At 46.6% G+C, this 17,915-nt stretch overlaps 1 non-coding gene across 1 annotated transcript; it reads left to right on the top strand.

Moving 5' to 3' along the window:
• The first annotated feature begins 1,833 nt into the window (after positions 1–1,833).
• LOC119185442 (uncharacterized) lies at positions 1,834–3,854 on the top strand. The gene is made up of 3 exons (XR_012885496.1): positions 1,834–2,049; positions 2,527–2,676; positions 3,046–3,854. It is a non-coding gene; the product is annotated as an uncharacterized LOC119185442 (transcript).
• Positions 3,855–17,915: the final 14,061 nt, after the last annotated feature.

Below are 17,915 nucleotides of genomic sequence, written 5' to 3'. Positions count from 1 at the left end.
GGCATCGGATTACGGCTTCGTGGGGAGACCGCAACTGGCGATGTACGACCGGCCCATCCATCATCTGCGATTTAGGCTGCATGCCTGACGCAGGGTTCGCAAACTGAGTGGAACTGTGATGCCTTCTTAGGATAATCTACATGGCGATAGGGCAGGGCTTGCTGATGCTCAGGAACAAATATCCTTAAACTAAAACTTAACTATTTTATACGTCTTGTTTGACTCAGGTGATTGAAGAGCTCATTGCACTGCATAAAATTGTAACAAAAAGGATTCCTTTTGTGGTGTCTTAAAATTGTGTTGGTCGTGCCTCATGCTAAAATTACAGTGGGAGGTTTGCTTATTACGGAGAGCAAAGCCTAGCATATTGCTCTTTTCCCTAAACTGGGATAGCTAATCTCGTATTCACGCAAAGTAAGGAACTGCAAGACATATGTGATCCATGTCTTAATGATGAACATGTTATTATGGAGTGCGGTCAACAAAGCCCAAGAGCACATGAAATAAAGTGTCCTCGCATCTAGAGTGAAGCAGAGAACTGTTTAACTTGTCAAACTAATGACATCTCCGAAAAAAGCGAAGGCGCTGGTAAAAGAGGCGCTAAATCATCTGTAGTGCACAAATGGCTTTGCTGTGCAGCAAGCGCTAGCTCTCCTGTCGTCCTAACACTTTGTTCCCTTCTTTCTTTCACAATTCTTCTATCAGGGCTGTTATGGGTAAAAAAATTTGGATGCCACCCCCTCTTGAACTGATCTTGAGCTGTTCAGATTTAGGCAACATTTTCAAGCGTGAATGTTCAAATGTCTTGTAAGCATTCCTCAGCCATGCACTGTTGATTGATAGATTTGTGGGGTTTAATGTCCGAAAACCACCATATGATTATAAGAGACGCCGTATAGTGGAGGGCTCCGGAAATTTCGACCACCTGGGGTTCTTTAACGTGCACCAAAATCTGAGTACAAGGGCCTACAACATTTCCGCCTCCATCAAAAATGCAGCCGCCACAGCCGGGTTTTGATCCCGCGACCTACGGGTCAGCAGCCGAGTACCTTAGCCACTAGACCACCGCGGCGGGGCATTATCACAGTGCAGTGCAGAAAATATAGTAATTTGTAGAATTTTGTGAGTCAAAAAACAATATGGTTAGGAGGCATACCTTAGCGGGTGATTCCGAAGCGAATTTCCCCACATCTGCTTTTTAACCACGCAAATTGACCCACATACAGAAATATTGCTTCCATTTCACCGCTATTTACAGGCCACCGCCGTGGCCACTGGTTGAACCGACGTTTTTGAGCTCGGCAGCAGCACACGTTTTGTGATATGTTACAACGGCAATTATGAGATCTAGGCTTCGTAGAAAAAGTTGATGTAGGTTGTAAACTGTTATCATGGCTTGGACCTGTACGACACGCTTTCGCAAAGCTTCACTGGCGTGCAACCTTTTCATTATCGGCCGGCCTTCATAAATCCGTCAATAGTGCTAAGTGATTTGTAAGGCAATAATGCATATAAAAAACACTAACGCTGCTATTAAGTTTTTCAATTGTTTTTCTTCGCATAAAAAGTGATTATTTCACTGTACCTTATATGTGCGCGCCAATACTAAAACGTAAAAAAAGGAAAAAAAAAACAGCAATTTCTCAGTAAAAATTTTGACTGTTGAGTTGACCATCTTTTACTTGTGATTATATAGATAACTTTTTCCAAGGTGGGCGGGCGTTCATCTGGCACAGAAGTTTGCACGCGAAACAGGGTCTGCACGACAGTTACGGCGCACTCGTTCTCTCTTAGCGGTAGACGTGACATTCTCGTTTTGCAAGATGCCAAAAGCAAGGCGTGCACTGCGAAACTACAAAGCCTGCTGCAATGGCGTGTCGCGCACATTGAAGGACTTCAGACAAGTGTCACTTGCAAGAGTATAAAGCTCGGCTGCTTCCCAGATGAAACAAGCAGAAGGCATTCACTTTCGCCTAGACATCGCTCTGTGAAGACAACGCTCCCATTTCTAGGTTCAGGATTTTCTAAACCTTACCAATCTTTCTTGTGGTGAGTCAAATCACAATGATATTCGTGTTGTCACGTTGAATTCTGTGAGTTCCAGGCCTTCGCCCACTGTATTGGACAGAATGTATCAATTACATTCAGTTCTTCCTTGCCTAGTTGCACGTGATACTTCAACATTATTGAAGGGCACGTACAATCATGCTTATGAATATTCTTCACTTTTAAATGACTTTTAAAACGAAGAAAGGTAAAGATTTAACAAATAGTGGTGCATAAATCTTCTAAGGCACTTTTACGGTTTTCGTAGAACAACCTGTAATTAATAGACTGCCTAGAGTTAGCTTGATCACAGAGAAGAGGAAGATCACAATCATACTAATATCTGTACTTTCCGTCTCGCTGAAACATTAACAGGAAGCAATGAGCACGAATATAACCAGTATACTTTATTTCGTGTTCATTGACGATGTAACACTAAACTTTGAACAAACGAAACACACGCGTTTCCTCATAACGCAGGTGCAAGTGTTGTTCGTCTACCTGGTCGTTGAATGCGACGCACTTCATAACCACCAGTCGAACCAAGCTGGTCACCTAGATGCAGGATACACCGACTGCGCCGATTCTAGCGTGGCTGCTTCTTACGGGGGATACGAGGCTTATGCATCTGTGAGTTCGAATTTCATTGTCTTAAGTTGTTGTAAAGAGCTTGAAGTTATAAAGAATATGTGTGTATCAGGTCTGTGGTGCTACGAATGTTCAGAGGTGAACGCAACGAGTAACACTTTCCTACCTTCACATTGATATTCTGAGAACGCTTACGTCACGTGTTCTTCTGAGCAATAGCAATGCCTTAACAATGCATGAATATTTTGCTAGAAAGATTGTTCCGAAGGTAAGGTGGTGTTGTGAAATAATTGCCGGTCTCGCTCGTCTGCGAAGTATATATTGAACTAATGTGTTTGTGTACTTGTAAAGATATTTGCTACAGACCACTGTGCTTTGCAGATATGCGTCCAAATTGCTTCTCTTTCGCAGCCGCCTCAGCCGTACAACTTTGGCTACAACAATGCGGACCAATACGGAAACCGGCAGTTCCACACCGAGCAGGGTGACTTCAACAACGCCAAGACCGGCTCTTACGGCTATAGAGACGCGAACGGCCTCTTTCGACGAATGAACTACGTGGCCGACGCGTATGGCTTCTGAGCCACTGTGGACGCCAACGAGCCGGGCACCGTACATGGTGCAAGCGCAGACGCGGTGTTCAACGCTGCACCGGTAGTCCCACCAGTTCCATCAAGTTCGGGACAGAGTCAGACACCTGCACCTTACGGCACACAGCTGGCAGCAGAATACTTAGCTGGTGGCTATGGTGGTTACAGCGGATACGGATACAATCTCTACGCAGGCGCTGCTGGACCCTTTGGCTTCACCCCTCACGGGCGTTACGGGGGCTATCCCAGCGGCTCGGATAAACTCGCCTATGGCGGCCAATCTCCCCGTGGCTACACTGCCACTGGTTATGGTGCAGGTTACAGACCTGGTGCCTACGGCCGCCATGTTGTTTTCGAAAGCTGGCTTTCCACTAATCACGCACACCGTCGTCGTTAGTGCATTCATTCCTTATTGGGATCCTAGTGATAGACAATGACCGGCAGTGTTGTCGTGCACCAAGTGGATGGAGAGCAAATGTACTTTTGCTTGTTCTCGCATCGTACGCATCACTGGCGATAATGAATTTCTTGGGGCTGACATCCTGTAAAGAAACGCACTGGTCACTTCGCTGTGTAGTATTGTTGACATGATTTGTATGAGTAAATAAACGATGGCACTTTTTAAGATGACATTTTTTAACTTCTTGTGCAGAAAATTCTAAAGTCAAAGAAAATATTTTCAAACAAACAAAACCACTACCACACGCTGAATGTAATGTTTTTATGCGTTAGGTTAGCAATCCTATTAGAATATATAAATTGGTTTATGGTTGAATAAAGCAGGAACGTTGAAGTGAATGAGTCGTTGTGGCATGGTGGCGCTTGTGTTGAGTTTTAGGACATGTCACAATTTAAAAAAAAAACGCCAAGCCTGCATGGAAGGCGCAGCACAGTCAAAGTGAAAGCTAGAAAAGCGGCCTTCCAGAGCCTTTTTTCAAACACTCATGGGGTAACTCCTGCAAGCAGACTTGCTGGGTACGCACTACGCCATTATTATTAATAAGTTCTGGGTAGTAGACCAGCATTGGCTACGTTATCTTTTTCATTATTCTGAGAAGCGTTGTATCAGCGCTGAGAAGCGTTGTATCAGCTTAACACTTGCAAAGAATTTTGTGCCAATTGTTCATGCAGTGGCTGACGGCGATGATGAATTATGCCTGAAGTGGGTAGGCGCCACAGTTATTAGGTGATGGAAAACAAGCTTTTTTAATGGGTCGGAGCATTGGACTACCCACTCGCTACGCTATCTGCACTGTGTGACGCTTCGTTGTTCTCTTGCTGTTCTAAATCGCTTGATTACTCATATTAACGCGACTCCTTTCCCGAGATCAAGCCTGCATAAGGCAAGTTTGTGAACCGTTCCGAAGCACCGGCATGGCCCAGTGGTAGAACACTGGGCTGGAACACAGTGGACCCGGGTGAGAGCTTTCCTGTGTCCTTGGTAATATTTTAAATGCGAAGCATTTCTTAGCGAACTTCGGCGACTTTTAGCGTATCTAACTATCTTGCCGCTTACGTTTGGGTGCTCTCGTGGTCCCCCATTAACTTGGCGTGAACCAAAATTAGCACGGGAGGGTAAGATGGTTTGACAAATATGACGCTTTGGTCAAGTCATGGTTAAAAGACAGTTATAGTTTAGCGTTAGCATGATAGCGTAGGTTAAGGGAATGGCGTTACCGTGCAGCAAACGTTCGTTGTGGGCAGCGTCTTCTAGTTTAGCGGGATAGCGTTTACATGGTTTACGTGACTCAGCTGGGATGGTGTCACCACCTGTTAGATGGTTAAAAAGGTAAGCAGTGAAAATGAAAAGAAAACGAGAATGTTTGCCTATGCCACGACGCGTAGCATTGTTAAAAGTTTATTTTAGTGATAATAAAAGTAAAATAATATGAACCACGCACCAAACGCTAAAACATCTATGTTGCCGATTTGTTTACATCGATCTTGTAGTTAGGCCAAGACGCAATCGAAATGGGAAGCTATCTCAAAAACTGCACCAACTTGTCTGTAATACTCGGTCATCGAAGCTAACTGAAGACAAGCGAAGCCACTTTGAACAGTTGTTTGCTGCGAACAAGGTGGATCTTTCAACAACTACTCCAAGATCACTTCGAAGCGCGCGCGTCTGAGAGCACCACCATGTTTACGTACACTACGTGCATCTACGCTACCACGGTAACGTGAAATCTGAAAAATACCGCGCGTACGGGAAGTGGTACGGGTGACATACGTATCTGCGCATGCGCACTTCGTTTCCGGTATCAGGGTACACCCGGTAACCAGGTATACTATAATTCTCTAATATCACAACCCTGTCGCGTACGTCGTCAAACACTTCCCGCCAGAGAGTGGCACATACACACGGGCGGGTATGTGCCGCTGGTATCTGGGTAAGTGCCACAGGTGATTGACACTTCGTATTTAACCAGGAACGACGTGAAGACACAAGGGCAATTTTAACGCGTGAGCGTCAAGAAATACCCGACATCGCAGCGTTGACCAGACGAATGCAAAGAATTAAGTGTCAGGGTCCGAGCTGGAATCGAACACAAGCATTTTGCGTGGCAATAAAGCATTTTCCGATAGAGCCACACCAGGTCTCGGAACTACTTTTCAAACATGCGCTAATCTTCGTGAAACGTCATTAGTGGTTGCACTGCTGCCTCCCCAATTTTATAAACATTAGATATGTACTGCTTTGATACAGCCGTCACGTCGGGTTTACGTCAATTGTGGTTCGTTGCCATGCGCTGAAGTTGATTTATGCCGCTGTTTTCAGAGCAAGCATCCTTGCGAGCATCAGTGCTTCATATCAGCTTCTGGTGTTGCTAATACGCATGTTCTGCTTGGCATCGTTGCGCAAGTGCAAACAACTGGTTATATAAACATCTGCAACTCTTCAACATATGTCTGCGCGTGCAACAATTTGTACATATACTTAGCGTCGTTTCATGACGTGTCGCTCAAAAAGAAAATATTGCAACACGGTCACCTTCCTTCCGTGTGCTTCGCATAGCGTCCATTCTCAGGTACGTGATATCTGCCTAATATTTTTTTTATTTTGCGATAGTGGTTACGGGCGGCGGTGGCGGTGGCGGCGGACAGCTATGGCGGCGCGCGTGAGCAGAGTTTTGACGCGATGGCGTTAGAGAGCTCGTTTCGCAGGAATTCCGCCGTCGGTGCCGTTGGTTGTGAGCGAAAAATCGTCGGTGAGCGAAAAATTGAGAAAGAAGCGAATAAAACGAAGAATGAATCTTTCGGTCCCGTTCAGGAGCGAACGGGTCCGTACGCATGGAAAGCAGGTGTCCTTCCACAAAGCCACGATGTTACTTGTAGTGGCTTCGGGAAAAAAACACTACATAAATGTCATGTAGTGGAAGGAGTCTGCATAACGCATTTTGTTATCCTTGTGTCACGATGAAAACGAGGTCATTCGGAGATTTGTAGGCACACTTGTGAGGCTATTAAACAACGCCGAAAAAGGTCGGGATATAGCGCAGCAATCGCCACTAGAACACGCAGGAAATTTAAGACACCTCTAAAAAAGATAACTATATCCATCTAGCGGAAAACATATCATGATTTTCTAGAGGTGTTGATCAAGCAAACAGCAAATGCTAAATAATGTGCTGCCATCTGTTAGGCATTGTGAGACTCTTTATGCCCCTTCAAGAAAATGCCATTTAAACAAACCACACCACTCGCGTAAATTTAACTCTTCATTCTCACGACACCATTGAAGTAGTGAAGTAATGCATTTGCCTTTAACCGACCATAAGGCGATGCTTGTTGCGGTTGCCCGGAAGAAGTCTCCAGAAGGTGTCTCCAGAAGAACAAGTCAAACGATTGCCAGATATATAACGCAAGACGGATGACAAAATGTGACCATTTATGAATACAGGTCTCACGCCTGTGAGACCTGTATTCATAGATAGATAGATAGATAGATAGATAGATAGATAGATAGATAGATAGATAGATAGATAGATAGATAGATAGATAGATAGATAGATAGATAGATCGATCGATCGATCGATCGACAGGTAGATCGATCGATTGATAGATAGATAGATGGATAGATAAATACGCTCAAAGTCGCCGAAGTTCTCTAAGAAATGCTTCGCATTTAACATAACCACAACATGCGTGTCATGTAACAACATGACTACATGCCACACTCATGATGCGCTCGAGGCCGTTTTTCTAGCTTCACTGCAAGTTCGGTATTGCGTGACGTCAATGGATGACAAAAGTATGTGACTGGTGCAAACACAATAATCATGAGATGCATGTCATGTGAGAAGGTGACTACATGCCACAGTCAAGGCGCCAATATGTTTCGACGTGACGCAGTGGGCGTGCTCACCGGCGTTCATTTCGTGAGGTCATGCCGGCGTAGCCACGCCAGGCACCGGTTCGCGACATACTCGCAGGCGCGCGGCGCGCCGCGTTGCTTTGACGCATGCGCGTCTCAGCGCGTCCGGCGTCCCTCCATATTGAAAAGAGGGAGACGCAGTGTTGTCTGGGTAACGAGTCGGCGCGAAATGCAGGATGTCGCAATTCTCGCCGGTCGCCATCGGGCCTCGCCGACGGACGCTGGTCGCGCCTGCCGTCAAACCTTATAGTGCTCGCGGTTTGCTATAGTAGCGTCGCTATGCAAAGCGTACGCGCATGTCAGCGCCACATTGGAGTATATTGGGCCCTCCATGATGCGCTCGCGGCCGTTTTGCTAGCTAGACATATACCAAATTTTATGTTACATGACGTCAATGGATAACGAAAGTATGTGACTGATGCAAACACGATAATCTTCACATGCGTGGCAAGTAAGAACAAGACATCACTCGACGCTCATAGCGTGCTCACAGTCATTTCGCAAGCTCCCCATATTCTAAATTTGGTATCACGTGACATGAATAGAAGACGATTTAAACGACACATTCAAAAAAGATAATGATGACACCTATGTCATGTATGGCATCCTTTACTTCCACCTCGCAACGTCGTGCTGATTTACAGTGACATATCAAACTTTCTCATTTGTGCTTCGCATATCATCGACTGTATGTTGGATGTGCCAATTTTTCGGGGCGGAGCTCCTTACAGCGGCATCTGTTCGTCCCTCGTAGCCGTTGTAGTGTGTAACAGGTACAACATTTTGACCTCCAAGGTGGTGCCAGCAAGAGATTGTTTCTGTGCATTGTTGAACAATAAAAGATAGTGCTCAATGTACATGCCAACGGCTGCTAAGAGGGAATGCGAGACAGGAGCAGTCGGCTTTTAGTTAACGCGCACGCTGCGATCCCTATCAGCACCCACTGGCATGTACATTGAGCAGTATCTGACAGGAAAAGGTTGCTACGTTATATACTCGCTGGGCGTGACCTCCTTGGTTTTAGAAAGGTTTAGCGAGGGTTGGGCCGCAGTGCCTCGAATACAGTTAACTAGTATATACCAAGAACTCGAGGTGGTTAAATGTGGGAAGTAGACCCGAAGCGCAAGCCGTAAGAAAGTGTGCGTGTGCCACCTCTCGTTTAGTCCTTGGAATGTCCGCTGGATGGCGGTGCTTCTATAGGGGGAATATATGATGAAAAGATGCGAGATGGTGGTACTGCGAGTATTGAATAGATAGACGAACGGACACACAGACAGATGCATGGATGGACGCATGAACGGACGCAGGGGCGGATGCATGGACGAAAGCAGGGACGGACGCACGAACAGACGCACGCAGGGACGGGCGGATGGACGCATGGACGGTCAGACAGACAGACTCATGGACGGACGCAAGCAAGAACGAATGGACGGACGAATGCTTCGCCCCACTCTCCATCATTCACTCCGTGGATATGCTGCCATTTTTTTCAGCATCGAATTGCATTGTCAGCTCAGCGTGATAAGCACTAGGGTCCTTAGAGTAACTTATGTAGGTCTTCTTTAGTATAAAGACACACATACGAAATATTCACTTATTGTTATGGTGCCTCAGATATGCAAAATAATTGCTTTCTCTTCGATTATCGCACAAGTATGAACGCTGAAACTTGAGAAATATTGGTGCGCGCTGTGAGTTGGGTTGGCAGTTCGAAGTATCGCTTGGGGCCGTTCGGAGTATCATTACGTATGACTAGAAAATCTACGTACAGACAGACAGACGAACAGACAGATAGACAGATCAAACTTTTTGCGTCGAAGTAGCGAAGAAAGACTCGTTTTTGAAAGCCAGCCTGCGTGGTCGGGGTTTGCGGTACTGGATACAAAGAGAAAGCGTCGAACGTTTTAGGGGCGAAGCTCCTTATAACGACACCTTTTTGTTCCCCGTAGTATGTAACAAGTATAACATTTTGACCTCCAAGGTGGTGCTGGTGAGAGACTTCTTCTGTGCGTTGTTGAACAATAAAAATTAGTGCTCAATGTACAAGTCAATGGCTGCTAATAAAAAATGAGAGACAGGAGCATTCGGCTTTTAGTTAACGTGCAGGCTGCGATCACCATTAGCAGCCAATGGCATGTACATTGAGCACTATCTGAGAAGAAAGGGCGGCTACGTTATACTCGCTGGCTGTAACCTCCTTAGCTTTAGAAAGGTTTAGCGAGCGTTGAGCCGCAGTGCCACGAATACAATGAACTTGTATATACCATGAATAAACTCAAGGTGGTTAAAAATGGGAAGTAGATACGAAGCACAAGCCGTAAGAAAGTAAAAGCCGAATTCTTCGCCTCTCATTTCCCATTAGCAGCCATTGGCATGTACATTGAGCACTATCTGACTAAAAAAGTTTGCTACGTCATACTCGCTGGGCGTAACCACCTTGGTTTTCGAAAGGTTTAGCAAGCATTGGGCCGCAGTGCCATGAACACAGTGAACTAGTATAATACCATCAAGTCGAGGTGGTTAAAGGTGGAAAGTGGACCCTAAGCGCAAGCCGTAAAAAAGTGTGCGTGTGCCACCTCTCACTTAGTCCTTGGAATGTCCGCTGGATGGCGGTGCTTCTATACGGGGAATGTATGATGAAAAGATGCGAGATGGCGGTACTTGGAGTGTGGAATAGATGGACGAACGGACACAGAGACAGATGCGTGGATGGACGCATGAATGGCTGCAGGGGCGGCTGCATGGACGAACGCAGGGACGGACGCACGAACAGACGCACGCACGGACGGGCTGATGGACGCATGGACGGTCACACTGACGGACGCATGGACGGACCGAAGCAAGAACGAACGAACGGACGAATTCTTCGCCCCACTCTCCATCATTCACTCCGTGAATATGCTGCAATTTTTTTCTTTGTTTCCGCTTCTTGTGTTTTTAGCAAATATCATGGCGTTTTTCACTTAGACGGCTGGGATCATCGAGAGCTTCAGTTAGTGAATTGGACACTTCAAAGCTGCAGACAGGTGACATGTCTTCAGTTTTCGTTGAGTGTCATACATTGCTTATGAGGCCTTTGTTTTAAGTGACCTCACAGAAGCATTCGATAACACTGTAGTTTCCGACTTTGCAGGCGAGAAGCGCGTGACAGAAGCCGTCCAGTGCTACACAAGAAAGAGTTTTTGAATAAGGGCGCCAAATGTTTGGGGCTCCAAAGAAATGGCGTCCAGGCCACTGTGCTTGCGCGAAACCCAAACCGCATTACGGTTTTGGGTTGGGGACCCTAGTTCTCGAATTTAGCGAAAGCCCCAAAGCCTGCTCCAAATGTTCTAGGTCACACAATTGTGACGGCACTCACTGAAGTCACGGCTCTCAGCCAATACTGGAATGACACTGATTAGGTGAAGGTTGAAAACATGGCAGACCATATTAGAAAACTCATCGCTCCTGCTTGAACTAAAGCTTCCTTACGCAAAAAGCTCCAGGTCCCCAAACTCTTGGGGCACCTATTCGAAAACTCGCGAAAATTACCAGGATTGAAGTAAATATGTCGCTGATAGCTGTCGTATCACTTCTTGGGCACAATTCCGTGGGGCGAGAGAGCTAGCTGAGCAATGCTTTGAGCCCCTTGCTGTCTTGGTAGTATCTTGTCGGAATGTCATCATCACAGTTTTTACTTCATTGTAGCACCTGCAGGCTTGTTATTATGGCTGACAGCTTTAAGCGAATGGTTCTCGGCGTAGTCTGAACAGCAAATAGAATTATTAATTGCGAAGCATTTCTTAGCGAACTTCGGCGACATTGACCATATCTATCTATCTATCTATCTATCTATCTATCTATCTATCTATCTATATATCTATCTATCTATCTATCTATCTATCCAACTATCTATCTATCTATCTATCTATCTATCAATATATCTATCTATCTATCTATCTATTTATCTAGCAGCTTACGACTTTTAGCCCTCCTGGCCGTTTTGATAATGGTATCAATGTCAAAATTGGTATGCCATAACATGACTGTATGAAGAACATATCCGACTAGTTATAACATGAAAATCATGTCATGTATCTCATCAATGCAATGATTTACATGTCATGGGGTTGCTGCTCTTGCGGTGCTTTCATTCATATAACATGTTGCAAAACTGGTATGGTATAACATGACTGCATGGCGAACACAAGCGACAGACTTTAAGAACAACTTCATGACATGCGTGTTATGTAATAACATGACTACATGCTACACTTATGATGTGCTCGGGGTGGTTTCGCTAGCTTTGCATATACAGAATTTGGTATTACAAGACGTGAATGAATGACGAAGGCATGTGACAGGTGCAAACATGATAATTATGAGATGCACGCCATGTAACAACAAGGTTCATGCCACGCTCACGATGCGCTGGCGGCCGTTTCACTTACATCACTTATACCAAATTTGTTATTGCGGAATTGAATGGATGACGAAGGTATGATACTGCTGCAAACACGATAAACGTGGAATGCGTGTCATGTAAGAACATGACAACATCCTACGCTCATGATGCGCTCGTGGCCGTTTCAATAGCTTCAGAATTACTAAATTTAGTATTACTGGACTTCAATGGTTGACGAAGGTATGTGACTGGTGCAAACAAGATAATCATGATATGCGTGTCATGTGAGGACATGACTACATGCCACAGTCAAGGTGCCAATACCTTTCGACGTGACGCGGTGCGCATGCTCGACGGCGTTCATTTTGTCGCGTTATGCCGGCGTTGCCACGCCAGGCACCAATCCTGCCATATACTTGCAGGCGATCGCCGCGCTGCGTTGCTTTGACGCATGCTAGTTTCAGCGCGTTCGGTGTCCCTCCGTCACAGAAAGCGGGGAGACGTAGTCTTGTCTGGGAAACGCATCGGTGCGAAATGCAGCATGTCACATTTCGTGCCGCTTGCCACCGGGCCGCACCGACGAATGCTGCTCGCCCCAGTGCCCGTGTTTTGCTAACGTAGCGTCGCTGCGCCCAAAGTGCGCGCGCGTAAACGCTACATTGGCGTACATTGAAAACTTCATGATGCGCTCGCAGCTGTTTCGCTAGCTCCACATATACTAAATATGATGTTATGGGACGTCAATAGATGACAAGATATATGACTGGTGCAAACATGATAATCCTGACACGCGTGTCATGTAAGAACATGACAGCATAGCGTGCTCACGGTCGTTTCGCTAGCTCCACGTTTACTAAATTTGATATCACGTGACTTGAATAGATGACGAAGGTTAACGAGAAATCCAAACGTGATAATCATGACACAGAAGTCAAGTATGGCATCATTTACCTCCATCTCATAACTTTGTGCTGATTTTCAAGTGACATTTTAACATTTCTCATTCGTGCATCGCATATCAATGGTTCCCACTGCACGTGGGATATGCCGTTTCTTTTCTTGCCTTGCATATGAAGACTATTCAGATTTGACCTACTGGACAAAATACAAAAGTACCACAGTATACAATGAAGAGCTGTCAGCTCTGAGCTGACCATTGGTCAATACCAATGTTTCGATGCTCACAGTCGTCTCTGGTACATCCTCTTGCCCCTTCACCACATCAAGAAACTGGCAGACTTATTCGCAGAAATATTGTCACGCAGATCGCACTTACACATCCGCATTTTCGGTGAACGTTCCCAAATCTTGTAACTGCCAAAACTTTGAGAGTAAGCTTGTATGGTCAACGAATAATAACCTGTAGTGAAGAGGAATGTCCACTACTGCAGCGACATCGACACGTTGGCGCGAGGCACGAGCTAACACTGCCTGGTTGCTGCTGCGACGCTGAACGTATACTCGGCCTGCTCTTGCTGCTTCGGTACCGACGCCGCTACTACTGTTTACCTTGCATTTACATTATATTTTGGTGGAGAGTGCTGCGGTCTTCCCCAGTCCTGGAACTGCGTAGCCAAAAGCTGCCGTCCGTCATGCCTGACGACGCTGTCTTCACACCCCCACCGGCTTCGCCACGCAGGGGCTGTCCCGGTGCCCAGCTCTTGCGAGAACCAGACATCTTCAGCGGCACCAATGAGAAAGACGTTGAGCATTGGCTGGAATCTTATGAACGAGCCAGTGCTACTAACAAATGGGACGATCCCACAGAGCTTGGTACCGTGATGTTTTATTTAATGGATGTTGCCAAGCTGTGGTACAGAAACCATGAGGCAGATATCCTTACTTGGACTACCTTAAAAACCTGCATCGCAGATGTTTTTGGACGCCCTGGTGTGCGCAAACTTCGCGCAGAACAACGCCTAAGAGGCCGGTCCCAACAAACTGGTGAGACATTCACCTGCTACATAGAGGACATCCTCGACCTCTGCCGGCGTGTCAACCCGTCGATGGCAGAAACTGACAAGGTGCGACATATCATGAAAGGCATTTCCGACGACGCCTTTCAAATGCTGCTCTCCAAGAACCCTGTCACTGTCTCTGAGGTCATCGAGTTGTGTCAGAGTTTCGACGAGCTGCGACGACAGCGTCTTCTCACGCGACGCCCTGACGTCCCGGATGACACCCTCTCAAGCCTGACCACCACATCTGACCTTCAGTCACTGCTATCGCAGATCAAGGAGTTTGTTCGTGCTGAGGTCACTCGTCAGCTATCGATGCTATCAACAGCCGGCCAACCACCGTCACCTCTGCGAGCAAACCTTCGCCAGGCCATCCAGGAGCAAGTTTGCGCGGCTCTGCCATCTGCCCGTGACGCTTCATCGTTGTCGACCCCCGTTGCCTGTGCCGACGTAACTGCACCTCTAACCTATGCTGAAGTGGCCGCTGGACCACCTCTTTAGACTTTTACGTCACTGCCATCAGCCATGCCACCACGACCTACTCCTCGGTTCGCTCAGCCAAGGTCTCTCCAGAGTAGTGCACAATGGCATACAGTCGACAATCAGCCAATATGTTTGCCTGTGGCCTACCTGGCCACATAGCGCGATACTGCCGTCGACGCGTCCCTATCTACCACCACCAGAGCTACCACCAGAGCTTCGACCCTGCCCCTTATGTGGCACCGCGCCCTTCGTTCACAGGATCTCAGCCTCCTGACCAGATGTCATCGTACGCCGACCACCGCCCTCCAGTTAACCGTCGCTCGCCATCACCTCGACGCCGCTCGCCATCCTGTTGCGCCGTCGTCCTTCATCGCCGGAGCGGGAAAACTGATTGCCGCAGTTCCAGAGGCAGGAACTGCGTCACCCGTGAAAAGACCAAGGCCTCTCTCTTCCCCAACGAATGTTCTCGACGTATATGTGAACGACGTCGCTGCACTCGCTCTTGTCGACACTGGTGCCACAGTTTCAGTGATCAGTGCCAGACTCTGCCGCTTGCTCAAAAAATTTATGACGCCAATAGCAAGTATATCACTTCGTACAGCCAGCGCAGAGCACGTCACTCCAGCCACTGCCTGTACTGCTTGAATCGCGATTGATGGCCTCATCTATGTCGTCGAATTACTAGTTTTAGATTCCTGCTCCCATGATCTCATTTTGGGTTGGGACTTTCTCTCCGCTAATAAGGCCGTCATCGACTGCTCTCGCGCTGAGGTAGAATTGGAAGTGTTTGGTGACGCTCCGTTAAATGATGCAATTGAAACCGGGGACAAACTATTTGTTTCTGAAGACGTCATCATGCCGCCGCACTCTTTCGCCCTTACCATGGAGTCTTGCAACTCGCTCGCCGAGTCGAGTGCCCTTTTCACGCCATCTGCCCTTTTCGTTCGCCGCAAATGTTCGCCGCTACCTTATGCCCTTTTAGATCTTCATGACGGTGTCAGCAGACTGCTCATCTCGAACCTCTCGTCATGTCCTGTAACATTACTTCGTGGTGAGTGCGTCGAGCGGGTTTACAGTCTCGACCCTTCTGCAATTTTTGACACTTCGACTGGTCCTTCCGCCAAACACAAATGACCAAGTAGCTGACATGCTCAAGCGTGGCGTCATCCAGCCTTCGAATAGCCCCTGGGCATCTCCAGTTGTTCTCGTTAAGAAGAAGGACAGGTCAATTCGCTTCTGTGTTGACTACCGTCGTTTTAACAAAATAACTCGAAAAGACGTTTATCCCTTACCGAGAATCGACGATGCCCTTGACTGCCTCTAAGGTGCGGAGTACTTCTCTTCAATTGACCTACGGAGTGGCTACTGGCAAGTGCCTCTGGCCCCTGAAGATCAGCCTCAGACGGCCTTTGTCACACCTGATGGCTTTTACGAATTCTGTGTCATGCATTTTGGTCTTTGCAACGCCCCCGCAACATTCGAGCGGATGATGGACAATCTTTTGCGTGGCCTGAAGTGGAAAACATGCTTGTGCTACTTGGATGACGTAGTTATATTTTCACCAGATTTTCCAACCCATCTCCGCAGGCTAGATGAAGTACTGCAAGGCCTAGCTGACGCTGGCCTTCAGCTCAACCTGAAGAAATACCACTTCGGCGCAAATCAGCTCACCATTCTCGGCCATGTTGTCTCTAAAGACGGCATCCTTCCTGACACCGCGAAGCTTCGGGCAGTTTTCTGCGCAACTTTCTTGGCCTCTGCTCCTATTTCCGCCGCTTTATTCGGAATTTTGCGATATTCACCGCCCCCTTGACTGAACTTCTGCGCAGTGACTCGAAAAGTTACGCTTGGTCACCCGCCTGTGACAATGCTTTCGAAAAGTGCAAACATGCGCCGCCTGTTAACCTCGCCGCCGTGATTGTGTGAACCAAAATTAGTATAGGAGAAGATAACTTCATGAATATGACGCGATATGCAAGACATGAGTACTTTGATGACCTCGTCGCGTACGCCGCCTGCAGGGTAGCAAACCGGCTGCCTAAAGGCTGGTTAACCTCCCTGCCGTTCTTTTCCTCTTATTAGGGGCGAAGCTCCTTAGGGCGTGGGCTGTGCGTCCCCTGTAGCCTGTATGTAGCCACCTCTAGTTTAGGTCTTGCAGTGTTCACTAGATGGCGGTACCGTCTCCTGTATGTAGCCACCTCTCGTTTAGTTCTTGTAGTGTTTACTAGATGGTGGTACTTGTAGCTGATGATGAAAAGATGCAAGATGTTATAAACTAGAAAGCGGTACTTGTAGTTGATGAAAGACGCGAGATCTTATAAAATAGGAATGATGTCACATATGGCGCGTGTCATTGGTTGAAGGCAATCGTTCGATTTAGTGCGGCGACGTACGCTAGGGGGAGCGATGTAATAAAATCAAGTGGGAAAAATGTACAGAGGATTACTGGTTTACCAGGTTTACCTCCGGAGCTTCGCCCACTCATCATCATTCACTTCGTGGATATGGCGGAATTTTTTTTTCCTTCATTCCTATTTTCCTTCATTCCTATTTTCCTTCATTCCTATTTTCCTTCATTCCTATTTTCCTTCATTCCGCATGTTTGTGCCACTAGAGAGTGGCACAAACATGGGAGTGGGTATGTGTCACTGGTATGCGGGTATGTGCCAAAGATGATTCACATTCGAAACCTACCCGGCAACGACAAGAACACATAGGAGCAGTTTTAATACGTGAGCGTTAAGAAAAACTTGACATCAGCAACGCTGATGCAACGAATGCAAAGAATAAATGTCAAAGTCTCAGCGGGAATCTAACGCAAGTAATATACATGGTAGTCAAGCAATCTACCACAAAGCCACGCTAAGTTTCAAAACTACTTTTCAAATAGACCCTATTGTTCGTCAAACGTTATTGTGGTTGCCATGCTGGCTATCCAGTGATATCTTGATTACATATGTACTTCTACAATATAGTCGTGACGTAGGGTTAACGTCAATTGTTGTTAGGTGCCATGCGCTAAAGTCAATTTATGTAAAAGCGTTCAGAGGTGCCATCCCCGCGAGTACCAGTGCTACATATCATTTTATCGCTTCTGGTTTTGATAATACTCTTGTTCGCCGTCGACATCAACGCGCAAAGGCAAAAATCTGATTATACATACGTCTGCAACCTGTGTCTGTGCGGGCAGGATTTGTACATACACTTATCGTGATTTCATTACGTGTTGCGATATGAAAATTGCAACATTATCACCTTCCGTATGCATGTCGCATAATGAAGGTACGCAAGATATGCAGATTTATTTTTTGAAAAACTGTAGTTGCATCCTAAATGGCTAACTTGTCGACGGTGCCTGTAAGTCAATATAAAGAAAACCCAGAACTATCCAGAACAAATAGATGTATTCCTGATGATATAGCAGAAACCCAAAACAAAACAGGATTCTGTAAATGTTTCGCTCCCAGGAAAGTTATGCGTTCCACTTTCTT

This window comes from Rhipicephalus microplus, chromosome 1, assembly GCF_043290135.1.
Source record: "Rhipicephalus microplus isolate Deutch F79 chromosome 1, USDA_Rmic, whole genome shotgun sequence".
NCBI classification, from domain to species: domain Eukaryota; kingdom Metazoa; phylum Arthropoda; class Arachnida; order Ixodida; family Ixodidae; genus Rhipicephalus; species Rhipicephalus microplus.
This window is presented reverse-complemented; position numbering and strand designations above follow the sequence as displayed.